The sequence below is a fragment of the Nestor notabilis genome, unplaced genomic scaffold (genome assembly GCF_000696875.1).
Source record: "Nestor notabilis isolate BGI_N333 unplaced genomic scaffold, ASM69687v1 scaffold2578, whole genome shotgun sequence".
NCBI classification, from domain to species: domain Eukaryota; kingdom Metazoa; phylum Chordata; class Aves; order Psittaciformes; family Psittacidae; genus Nestor; species Nestor notabilis.
This window is the reverse complement of record NW_009940386.1, coordinates 44,102-54,723: the sequence shown is the minus strand read 5'-3', so window position 1 is coordinate 54,723 and position 10,622 is coordinate 44,102.

Genomic DNA, 10,622 nt, shown 5'->3' with positions numbered 1-10,622 from the left:
CTGACTACTGCTAGGCAGCAAGAGCTCCCTGGTATATGAAGTTGCTTAGATGCCTACTAAATCTATTAAGGTTGATTTCTTACACTGGAAGAGGTTTTGCTCACTAATATCTATTGTCTATATTGGCCTTACCAAAACTCCATCATCAAGCTATGTTTTAAGTTTCACTTTTCTTGCATGAATGGTGTCTCTTAACCAACTAACTGCTGATAGCAAACAGGTATCAAAGAAATAGGGTTTATATATCTTCAGTATTGTAAGTAGGATCCTTGGTTGGTTATTAATGCTAGTAGAGCTTTTGTAACTGATGCTAAGAAGGATCTGCTCTTGAATCTTTTAATCTCAAGTATTTTCACAAAAATTGAAGTCCACTTTACTACTGTTTAAGAATGTGTGTATCCACTCAACAGAAAATCCAACATCTTACATTTTCTTTCTCCTTCGTTCCACAAAATTAGATTGCTTAAATGCTTGAGCTAGTAGCACCTGTGTGTTAAGTTATAATTCATTCATGTATTTCTGGCCAAAATGTTGATAGATAAAAGTGATTTTACTTTTAATCATGATTAAAACCATCACATTTCTGCAAAGGGACAGTGGCAATGTTTACTTGGATAGATAAAATATTCCTAGGTAAGAATGTGAAGTAGTTCAAGTATTAAGGGCTATTTTAAAAAATCTATTTTTAGTACTTTGAATAATTAAAGACTGTGCGGAGACATATTTTATTGTAGTAGCATCTCAACAAGTGTTGAGGTAACTCTGCCGGTGTTGTACCTCTTGAGAACTTCCAGCCTCCTTTGAAATAATGTAATCAGCAACTGTGTAACTTGGGAAAGAGCAAAAGGAACTGATGGGGTCACTGAGGCCTTGCACTTTGTGCAAGACCTGGGAGCCATACGCTTTCAGGGCACTTGGCAGGCTTGTTTTTTAAAGTCTGTGGGATTAACTCTCAGCAAATGGGCCTGGAAGTCCCAGCACTGGTTCCATAGCTGCTTTCTTCTGAAGTCTGGAGAAGGTAGTAGAGGCTGAATAGTTTAGCTCAAGGTGAGATTGCTGGCTCAAATGCAAAAAAAACATACAAAGGTGTGTGCAGAGGTGGGAAGGGAAGAACACATCTGCAGTTGCCCTGTGGATTGCTTGTCCCATGCTCCACAGCAGACAGAGTGAAAAAGCACTCCTTCCACTGGGATTATCATCATGGTGGAAACAAAGCATGTTTTCAGTAGGATTATTTCAGTCTTATGGTCAGAAGGCATGCATATTTCTCTTCAAGAGCTGAAGTGGAATTTTGGTCTCAAGATTTTGGTTGACGTTAATAGGGTTCAGATTTCCGCCTCTTACCTTGCCAATAGGGCTATCAGGATCTTAGCAAGTGCAAAGATCATGGTGTCAGGGAATGCCATCACTTTGTGCAGAGTCTATTTGAAGCATAGCTGACCTTTTGGTTGATAGTTTTCTGACAACTTTTACAATAACTGCTGATTTATCAGTTTATTGCTAATCCAGTGGCTGTTCCTTTTATTGTGAATTATTGAGCTATTTTTAATTTCTCAAATCTGTAAGCCCATGGGAAGGGAAGTAATTATAATGCATTTCTTTTAACAGCCACTGCATCATCCCTCCTTATATCTACATGCAGTGTTCCATGATTAATAATATTTTCTGTATTGATCAATAGGTTTTATTTCTGTTTGAGTTAGTATATGTATAAAATTGAGAGAGAAAATAAAAGTAACTTATCTTAGTGCTGCATAATTTAAACATTTTCAATAAATTTTGGAATACAGGAAGAAACTGGTACTGTTATTTTGTTGTAATATTTTCTTTTTTATGTTTTCGTTTTCCTTTTGTTATTATTTTTTTTATTTTATAATATGTACCTACTCTGTTTTATGGAAGTGTTTATCATGCTTTATACAATTTATATTATCACAATGTTATCAGGCAATAAAAAAATAACTATATTTGACACCTACTGTTTTCAGACAGTTTGTTTTGATCATTTTTATGGTATTTTCACTTTTATTGTGAAGAGATGTCGAACAGCTCAATGGTGTGTGGAACCTGGTAGGACAGCTCATAAGCAGGAAATTCAAGGTTTTGCTTATTACTTTGATTTTAGATGTTAAAACTACAACTTTTTTGAGCAGTTCAGTGTGTGGGGACAGCACATACATCTGTTTCTATTCCAACTGGCATATTTTGTTATGAGTACTCTGCTAGTATTTTGTGCTGTTCTGTTAAGAGTAACTACAGTATGGATGTTGGGTCTTTGCTGCCCAGTTTAAAAAGCAGATGAAGAAGGGAAGTTCCTCCAAAACCATTTGGATCAAATAACTGCTGGCCTGTTGCTTCTCTTTGCTGAAAAATAGGAGCAGTCTGTCATTTGCAGGTACTTCAAGATGCAAGGACATCATTCTGATAGATAATGTGTAAATATTCTTCTCCCATTACTGTATGGTGAATATGGCTACAAGTCAGGATTGACAGTCTCTTGGATCTTGTCCTGATTTTTTTCCCCTCCTGGTTAAAGGTTGCTAATACACAGAAAAATGTGTATTTTTTAAATTTAATATGTTGCAAACCATCAATTTAATTTAATCAAACCATATTTTCTGGATAGGTACTGTAAGATCCAAAGTGTTGATAGATTTCAGTATTACCCACAATAAATCTGCAGGGAGACTTTTTACAAAGGAATGTAGTGACAGGACAAAGGGGAATGTCTTTAAGATGACAGAAGGGAGATTTAGATTAGGTGTTAGGTAGAAATGATTTACCGTGAAGAGTGGTGAGACACTGGCACAGGCTGCCCAGAAAAGCTTTAGCTGCCCCATCCCTGGCAGTGTTGAAGGCCAGGTTGGATGGGGCTTGGAGCAACCTGGTCTAGTGGAAGGTGTCCCTGCCCATGGCAGGGGGTTGGAACTGGCTGGGCTTTAAGGTCCCTCCCAACCCAAACCATTCTATGATTCTATAACCAATAGGTCTAAGAGTAAAATACCAGAGGCATCGATAACTTCTGGTCTAAAGCATCTGTGGACAGAGTAACGAGTGTCTCGGTATTCACCAACCTCTTGAGCCAACACTGCTTTGACCTTGCAGTGCTGTAGGTACTGGTATGGGCTTTCTTGTTTTGGAGCAGTGTCTGTCTGCCAGGGCAGGCGTCCCTCTTACAGAATCAAAAAAGTTAGTGCTTTTTTTCTTATTTTCCCTTCCTTCAGTCCGTGGATTGAATCTTGTTTATTCCTACAACTGTACGTATTATACCTAGAAGGCAGCAAGAAGTGGGTTTAGAGGATGAATTATTTCAGATATCAGGAATTATTTTAGGTGATGCCCTCGGGAAATGGAAGTGCCATCATGCTAGCCTGAAGTGACTGCAAATAGCTCAGCATTGCAGATTAGCACGGCTCCTGAAAAGCAGATGTGGACAAATGTGTCTGTCCCACTCCAGGGAAACCTGGCATCAGACCTGGCCCTGAGATTGCATTTCTTGTCTGTAGGACCTTTGGGCAGTCCTGCTGGATAGGCATCTGAATCTCTACTTGCCTCTTTCCTTTAACAGCAGAAGTGAATACTTGGAATAAAATCCTATTGGCCCAGAAAGCATGAGAGCACTGGCCTCAAGAGTGTTTGCATCAGCGAGCAGAAAATTCATTTTGGCAGTGAAACGGGGCTGTAACAAATGTTGATCCGGCGTATTTTGATACGTTTTAATAAGTTTGGTTTGACCTGGCATATTTTGTCAGTGGGTTGAACCTTGAGAAGTCGGTGTGAACGGTCTATGATGTCCTCTCTAAAGAAGCCTAGATCACCCGCAGATCTCTGGTTTTACAGCAACAATAAGCTCAGTTTTGAGGAGAGCTGTTCAGCTGCTCTAGACACATGAACGGATGTGAGATCAGCAACAGTGGGGAGCAAGTTGTGCAAGCCCGTGCATTTACATAACACATGTTTGCTCTGATCTCACTCAAAGCAAAGGCATGTGGATGTTTCCTGAAGCTGTAAATTCACCCATCACTCTTACTGCTTTTGCACTTCACATACGGCCTAGATTTGTGTACTGATGTGACTCAGCCAATTAAGTTATATATACTGGCCATTCTCACGCTAGGTAAAAAGTAAAGATCGTCATAGTTCACAGGCAAGGAATTCCCCATGACAACAAAAACATGAGACTGTTTTGCATGCAAAGAACCGGCAGTGCAGCAATGAAGTTGACAGAGTGCCTTGTTAATCTTTAGACTAATCAAAAAATACAATATTTGGTACAATAGGAACAGTAATTCCCTGTGTGACCATTTAACCCTTGAGTGCCGAGCCAGGCAAATTTGATTCAAGCAGAAATTAGGGACCAAAGGCCAAACCAAAAGACTTCTGTTCTCTTCAGGTTTTCTGAGGAGATGTATGGGAAGAGAAGACCCAAAGTGGGCAGCCATGAGCTAAGGCAGACCCCAGTATGGGAAGAGTGACCTGGACCCCAGAGATGCCACAAATACAGCCAAGGCCTGAGGAACGGGTGGGAGCAAATGGACCACTGGAAGGGAAACCAGTGACAGGGCCACCAGTACTGTGCTGGTGCAAGGACTGGAGTAGGAGGAATGTCTGACATCTGCAGAGGGGGACCATCCTGACAGAACTCTGAGCTTCCCTGTGGCTCTGCTCCTGGAGTCATCTGCCCTGCTTCTGGGGTCTTCCTGAGACTTGCCAGAAAAAGCATGGAGAATTTAACATTGACCCACCTTTATATTTAAAACACATTTTGCCTTTAATCAGACCAATGCTTTTCTAGTGTGTCATCCTTGAAACCTGTGGCCAAGCTAGAAGCAGAAACTTGAGTGCTTTGGGATGGTTTTGGCCTTTGCATTTCCATCTAATTCTCAGCCAGATATACTTTTTTAGGCAAGTGAAAAGTGAGCAGGGAAAAATAAGCAGTTCTGTTCTTGTTCAGGTGTGAAGCTATAACTTCTGCCATTATAAAGCTACATAGGCAAAGTTATACAATTTTTTTTTTTTCCATTTTCTAATTTAGCTTCCTCACCCAACTTTCTGGATGGGGTCACAGAGATGTGTGGCTGGGGCCAGTGCTTGATCTTCACAGAATATGGAAACTCGCCTCTTTTGTAAAGCAGATCATTAAGTGCTTACGATGAGGAGGCTAATGTAGGAGGCACATTCCACATCCAGCTTGTGCTAAACACGCTATAGACATTTTGTTGCCAACACATTGTTTAGGGTGTGTTCTGGAAAATATGAAATGGAATTCATGTGACGACACTCAAAGAAATTTAGGCAAGTATTTTGCCAGCATATTTGGGAAATAGAAACACTGATACTTTGCAGCTGTGGATTTAATACAAATCCTTCCTCCTGGTCCCCTTTTGCTAAATGCCAGGGATTTGCTACAGGATATTTTTGTACTGTGGTCAAACACTGTTTATGACACTAACTAAGCCCTGCTAGCTGTCAACAGAAATAGACACAACCTGAACAGCTGAGAAGATGGTATCTGCGTGCTGGCAAATGCAGATGTGAAAGTCTGTCTGTTTGCCCGTAGCCCCAGGGCTCTTGCTTTCAGCCAGGATGCCGCAGGTGATGGCTGCAGAGGAGCCATGACCTTGCTTACCTGTGGATCTCAGGGCAGGATGGGCAAATGTGGCTGGAGCAGAGGCGGAAATGAGGTCTGAGTCAGTGAGCAAAAAGCCCTGTTGGTACTGAAGTGGGGCTCATGCCATGGGCAGTCTCTGAGATCTGATTTTGCCATCTTGTTGCAGCACTTGCAGCTGATGATTAAGCCTGAGAGAAACCAACATCCCGACAGCCTGCGCAGTGTTTAGCATTTTCCCCTTCACCTAATAAAGCTGCTGAAAAACACCAATCAAGTAGTTTTGACTCCAGTAACCTCTTCCGGTTTAAACTGGTGCTTTTTTGACCTTGCAGGGGTTCCAAAATGTAGTAGTGCTGATTAACTATCATCTGCTATTCCTCCTTCAGCTTCAAAGTCTCTTCTAGCATATTGTTTAAAGCCACATTCCCCACCCCTTCCTCCCATCTCTCTCTTTTCCCACATTCCTTTTTGGGTGGAGAAATTTCTTTCAAACAGGTTTAGAGCAAGTTTCAATAACCCACCAGACCACAGACCTTTTTCTGTTATTGCATGCCTGTGTGTCTTTCTAACTTTTCAGGCAGTGTGGGACAAGGAAGGGCTTGCCAGAAAATAAATGAGATAATCATTTGGCATCTGAAATCCTCACTGTCTCCTTTGGTTGCATCCTTTTCTTCTTTTATTTTTATTTTCATTTTCATTTTGAGCCTGAACCATTTCTTCCTTAGGCTGATGTGCTATGCAAAGCAACTCTGTCTCTGTTTGCCAGCAAGTAGGTGGTGACCCTAGGAGCAATGGCATGCCAACAGCACGTGTTGCGCAAGGACTGTGTGGCGAGGGGCTTCGGCAGTGAGGTGCAGAAGCTGTTCACTAGAGTTTTATGTTCTTAATTCCCCAGGAGGAACATCTGTGCTCTCTTTTCCTTGTCATTCTTCCATGGCATTTCAGAAAGAGTATGTGGAAATGATGCCTAGACTAGTGAGATGCCTGTAATTAGTAGGTTTCATTAAGTCCCAAATGGGTAGTGGTTGCATCAAGCAGTAAAGGAGATAGTGGAAACTGTGGGTCACATTATCAAATGTGAGTAATAGAAATATCAAAAGGTCACAGCTAATTTTTTTTCATTCCACAGAAGAACAGCTTAAAATTCAGCTCACTTTCCTGGCCAGCCCAGCAGGCTCATCTTCCTGCTGCCACTGTCTGCTTAGATGTCCTGTGTGAGAGCAAGTGGGTAGTTAGAGTCTGCTGAGACACTCTTCTCCAGAGCAGCACAAGGGCCAGGGATGTTTTGCTTTTTTTCTAATTTAGCTACACAAAGTTCTGTAACACAGTTGTGAGCTGGGATAACCAGAAGACCAGAAGATCCAGCAGCAGAGTGCGGGGTGGTGTGATGGAGCACCAGGCAGTTTGCCCTGCAGCTAATGGCCCCAGATGTGGTCATGGCAAAAAACCCAAAACAAAAAAAAAAAAATGTTTCTGGTTCACCAACAGTTTTAATGTTTTGCAACTTGCTTTCAGTGTGGAAAATACCGAAGAAAAGTAAAAGCATCTGGCTGGCACGCTGGCCCTGCAGCCACCCTGGAAGCAGCCATTTCCCATGTTTTTGTTGCTGTTTCTAGCTCCCCTGATAAGCTGCTGGAGCTATATCACCCCCTGCCCTGATCCAGACACTTTGGATGCTGCAGCCCTGGCCCAGAATGAGCAGTTGAGTCCTGTAGCTCAACCACTTGTAAACAGCTCACTGTGGTAAAGTTCTAACATTTCACTCCAATGTAAAGTTTCAACATCTATGTTCTACAGTGTGATGAAAGTCAACTTTTCTCCTATGTTGTGTAATGTAATAAATGTCAGATTAAAAAATTCAACTTCATTGAAACGTCTTTTTTATAATCCCCCATGATGTTGTAAGATCAGCTTAGCATCTTAACAGATGTCGCTGAATCAGTTTTCTGATGGCAAACTATCACAGCGGAAAACAGCTTTTTCTAATATTTTCCTAGTTCCCTCTGTGGCAGAACACTGAGGAAATCTCTTGCAAAACACAAAACTTTGTCTTATGAACCTATAGGTAATACCTAAGTGATGGTCTTTAGGCTTGTAAGTAAACATAGGTTGTTTAGGATAAATAAAAATAATTTTAAAATCTGGCCTTCATTTCCCAGCAGGAGGAGGAAACAGTGCTCAAGTGTGTCCCTAATGCCAACTTTAGCTCCTTCAGTGTTTGCATCAACACCAACATTCCCCCTCCTCACTACTGTGGGCTGATGGTTTTTAGCAGATTGATGTAAAACAGTGCTGCAAGGACAGTCCCATGGAGTGATGCTCTGCTCCTTGGAAAGCCTGGGCAAGCTCAAACCTCACTCATCCTGCACAGTTGATAAAGTCCTTCCACAAGATAGAACAAGGTGCTATATGCAGTGATATATGAGCTTAGTGAATGGGGATTTAATGATTCATGAGGTTTCTCCTGGATGCACAAACACACTTTCTGCAGAACATTAAAACTAAGTGCCTCTGAGCAATCTGGTCACCCATCGGGAGAGGAGGATATAACCTGCTGAAACTGAATGAGTCCTTCCTGTGACTCAAGGACAGGCCACCACACAATCAGGCCATCAAGGTGCAGAAAAGCTAATTAACCTTGGAATAGAAATTATTTCAGTGTAAAACTGAACATGTTTCAGTCTTCCTTCATGGTAGGGCACGTCTGCCAATTTGTTACAAGATTTTTTTCACCAACCTTATCCCAAAATGTATTCTATTCTCAGTGGTATTGCAATAATTGCAAGTCTACTCATTTTTTTTCAGTATAATTCTGTATATGGTTACAAGACTTTAATGAATAAATCATTGAACAGCTTTACATTTTGTGGATTCGGTAAAGTTTAAGAAAAACATGGAGAAGACACTGTCAGTGCCTCCATGCACTGAGCTGCTGAGTTTGCCCTGGTTCACTGTTCAAAACTGTTAGTTTAGTTAGTTAAAGTATGGCTACTTGCTAAGTAACTTGCATATCAATCCACCTGCTTCATAGCCATCTGTGGCTATAAAAATCCTTGCCAGCTTGCAACTCATGTTGCGAACAAGGGCAACTGCATGTAAAAATAAAAAGAAAATAAGCATCTTCTTCTAAAAGTAGGCAAATTAGATTTCCAATGTTTTTGTGGCAGCAAGAAATCCAGGAAGAGCTGGCCCTTTCTCTTATCTAATAGGAATTGCAATGAGTCAGTGTTCTCACATGAGAGCGGCCTTGGCCATTTGTTGACACAGTGTGTGATTCTCACACATATCTCTGCTGGGGCCATCAGTATACATGTGTCTTAGGTTCCTGCCATATCTGCACGTGGGCCAGTGAAGGCCAGGTGTGTTCTCTGGTTTTTAGGCTTACGACTGTTTAAAAGAGGTTGATTCAGCTGCAGTGTAGATTATTTACATGCATTGATAATACGATGGGATGTTTGATCTCCAACTGTTTTTTTACCAGTACTAAAAATTCTTGCCACTATTTCCTAAACTCACTTGCTCTTCTTTCTCATCTTCATTTTTCCCTGCTTCAGAAGGCTATGATAATTGAATATACCACCTAGCAGCCTCTGGGACGTTTTATATTTTGTAAGCAGTAGGTGAAAATCTCTGATTAAATATGTACTTTATCAGAATTTCACAGTGAGAGGAGTCACACAGATGCAGGGATGGGGGAAGAACAAAAGGCATGGTGGCTGACCAAGCAAAAGAGAATAAATTTTAGCACATCTTCCCCATCCAGCCAGAGGTATCTCTAACAGCTGGAAAAGCATCAGAAGACCAGTGGAAGTCATCCTGCCCTTTTTTTTCAGTTGCTACCTAGTAATGTTTTCAAACTCCTCGATTACTCAGCCAAACAGTAATAGTAATTAGTTATCATGCTTTTCTCAGGTGTGTACAGCATTGTTTTAAGCCTCCAACCCAGAACTAAACAAACTTTTAGTTCCTTCTTAGTTAATATTTGCCTGTGCAAATAAGGCTGTGTTTATTTCACAGCTTCTCTTGTAATAGTCACCTGGTTTATTTTCTCTTCCTGTCAAAGAATTACAAAATCCTGAGGCTGGAAAACAACTAAAATATTGCGTCAAACTGTCGCTCGTATTGATTTGGATTTCTGCTTAACGACAGTCACAGCAAGAACTGTAATTTTATCCAAAACAATCTCTCTCCAAGTAATAGCTAAATTTGTTTTGGAATTCACAAAAGAAGTCCATAATGGGAGTTGTTTCAGAATTTAAGGAAACTTTCATAATTGTGTAAAAATTACTAGAAATGTCTCCAAAGGCAATGAATTCTGTAAGGGTGAGAAATTTTAACAAGTACTTCAACAGTTTTCTGGTTTTGTATTAATACAGGATATTTTTATTAGATGTAAAAAGAAATAGGAATCCAGAGAAAGTTTTGTCACTTCAAATAGCTTAATTTTAAATTCTGTTTCTTAATTTCATGTTACTTGATTAGAGTTTGAATCGGCTAGGCAGTTGAGGGTAAGGCTTGGTGCTGAAAGCCCATGTGGTTAAGATTCTGCAAACCACAACAATGGAAGAAATGGATGTTATTCCCTCTACCATGGAAGGAATAACAGCATTTGTGAACTTTTTCCTGAGTTACTTCTTTGACTTGATGATAAGGCTAGTTCACCTGCATGGACTACTGCTGTTATGACAGTGAAGGTGTGGCAGATCCCAGCACTCTGATGGGTTTTCCTGAGTCAGGGAAATGCCATTTGCAGCAGAGAGAGCTGCTGATGAGTTCTGGGCATTGCCAAAGCAACGGAGACCACCCTCCACCCCTATAAAAGGAAGCCTTGGGAGCACGAGCAACCAGCATGTGGCATAACCTGTAGTCCAGGAGTGAACCAAGACAGCCTGGGTAGGGCTGGTGAGAGGATCAGGGGTGCAGGTTATTTTCTCCTCTCTCCTTTCAGTTGCATGCATTAGAAGAAATAGACAGACCCAGTCATTAATATGTGTCTCTGTGGCTGGGGGCG